Raw genomic sequence first — 2,946 nt, 5'->3', positions numbered from 1 at the left:
ACTGTGACTCACTGAAATGTCACAATGCTCACTGTGGGAGATCTTATCCACAATGCTACTAAAATAACTTGAGCACAGTTCAAAACCATGTGAGTGTTACTAAGGCCGCGTCCACACAGAGACGAAACGGGTTGTATCCGCTACAGTTCTTTATCGTATAGACGGTTCGTCCACACGAGGCCGAAATGGAGGCGCGGAAACGGAGCCCTCAAACGATACACTTTAATAACGGCTCCCTAAGTGGGTAGGTCTGGGGACGAAATGCTTGCGGCTCCGTGTGTACGGTATATACGATCATGGCCCCGTCTCTCTCCACCTCTCCTGCTCACCCCCGTGTCATTGCTGATTCGTTTCACCAACAACAATGGTGGATCACAGGGTTGCGTCCGTGCCCCAGACGCTACTGACCATGATACAGATTTTAGTGCAAAATCTCCTCGACCACAACCATCAGCAGCAAGTGGACATGGAGAACTACATGAACTACATATTGCTAGATCCACCCCGGAGAATAACCAGAAGGGCAAACAGGCAACCATGCTCGGGGGACTTATTCGCTGCTTTTGGTGTATTTTGTGGCGGAAGTACAGGAAATCACAAATAAAATGAACCATCAGGGGCTAAAATGATTCACATTCAGATATGAGTGCAAATTGTTAGACGGTATTTCAATTGAAGTATGTGTGATCCAAATTCTCTCTATATTGTATAATGTTAAGAAACATTTAATGTAAACTAGTGACAATGCTGGCAAGTGATCATGCATGTTGATAGACGTAAAACCTCCCATCCATGACCTTGTTGATATGGAGGATCGACCTTGCTGAACGGGAGCACATACATATTCCATTAGGATCCTCATGTATTATCTACAACAAAATTACATTTGGCCCATTCTTGTAAAAACATCACTTTGAAGGTATGTTCCAGCCCAGCAGAGCAGCGTTGGAGATTAGTGTTACCTCTGCAACAACATTAATATTACACAGTCTGCCTGACTGCAAGCCCATAATGTGCCTTTGGGGATTCACCAAGTTACTAGAATGATACTGTGTCAATGCTGATGCTGCGAGCCAGGTATCAAGGGAGCTATGATACACCAGATAATTAACTCAAGGGCCAACCGAATAACTCATATTCTGATAAATTATTCAGTATTTGTAGGCAGATGTATGCACCCCCTGATCATATTACAGGCAATACAATAGCAACTCACTGAAACATTAGCAATTCCTTGCTGTCTATTTTATTACTGTGCCGCCTCATTTCCATGTCGACATGCTTTGTGGATGCTGTTGTCCAGCAGTTTGAAGACTGCCAAGGGATGATCGGCGAGTGCAAGACAATGAAAACAACAATAATATTGAACAAAACAGAGCAATTCTATGTTTATTGTATTCAACCAGCCCATTACAGTTTGTTATAGGAAACACAAGATACACATTTTATTTTAAAATCTGTTTAATCCCAGACATATGTTTATTGTGGAGGGGATCCATTGATTGAGATGCTTATTTCTTCCAATTTCCTCTAGAAAATCAAATAACATCATAATAAGAAAGCAAAAAGTATTCCCATTAAATATATTTAAAAATATTATTATTATTTTCAAATGTCAGTACAGTTTTATTTTGCTTATGAAGACCATGCAATTCTAACATTTAGAAAATATAATAAACACACTTCAGTTGAGGTTATCTAATGACATAAATAACAAAATAACTATTTTGAACACAAAGGATGGTTCCCTGTGTACTTTATATTGTAAATGAAATGTTTAGAAAATAAATTCTAGCTTGTGACTGGTAATTAGTATTGGGGCCCTACTACAATGCAGTAGCTGAAGTTATTTAACAGAGTAAAACAATTTTGCAAGTGAAATAACTGAAATCTGATTCTGTATGCTGGAGTGATCTTGAACAAAAACCCTAACCTAAACCAGTGAAGGGTGTGGTTGTTTCTGTGGGAGCTGATCCTGACCTTTGACCTTCCTTGAAGGGACAACAAAGAAGGCAGTTTTTAAGTGGGGCAACAAAGTGTCAAATATCTTAACTCTTTGCTCTGGTCTTCCTTTAACACTATTAACTAAGTACCCATATGAGCGGAAAAACATAACTTCAGAAAAGTCGGAAAGTAACTCAGAACTCAAGTATATATTAAATATTGTACCCTTTACTCCACTGACCATTTGCCTAAGAGCTTTAGTTTCTTTCCAGATCACAATTTTCCACACATTTCACAACCAGTGAAAAACATGTTTCTTCAAAATTGGTCATTTAAAAATAGCTTTCCTAAAAATACAAATAAAAACATATATAATAAAACATGTTGCATTAGTCACAAACCTGCGGTATAGAAGAAAAATTGTGATACTTTTTAACATTGAACCAACCACAACATTATGAATAAATCTTTGAGAATTCATAGCAATCTTCTTTTTTTTTGTCACAATAAAAACGACAAGTTTTTAATAAACGTAAATCGTTGTCTGAATGGCCAAAAATTCCTGCATATTTCTCAATCTTATTTACTCACACACTGAATAAAAAAAGGCCCTTTGTTTAGGGAAACATTTATTTTTATCTTATCTTATCAAGTCAATGTTTTGATTATACATACTTTTACTTAAGTGAGGTTTTGAATGCAGTAGCCTACTTGTATTTGTAGTGGAGGCTTATTTTCATTAAGTAAAGGTCAAGGATCTACTTCTTCTAGCACTTGAATGTACTGTAGAACAGTGCAAGGGTTAAATCCCTTTTGTTACCATGGAGATCAGGACAGCGGTCGCCACTTGACAGGGTGGGGGCGAGGGAGGTGGGGTGTGCTGTTGATTGACAGCAGAAGAGGCGGAGTTACACGTTATACTCTGCGCTCATTGGTCAGATTTACGTCACGTTGCCAGTTTGGAATGCAAATGGCAAGAAGTTGATCTGGCCCACCCCTGCT

The sequence above is a fragment of the Notothenia coriiceps genome, unplaced genomic scaffold (assembly GCF_000735185.1).
Source record: "Notothenia coriiceps isolate Sejong01 unplaced genomic scaffold, NC01 NC01_scaffold00026632, whole genome shotgun sequence".
In the NCBI taxonomy this organism is placed as follows: domain Eukaryota; kingdom Metazoa; phylum Chordata; class Actinopteri; order Perciformes; family Nototheniidae; genus Notothenia; species Notothenia coriiceps.
This window is presented reverse-complemented; position numbering follows the sequence as displayed.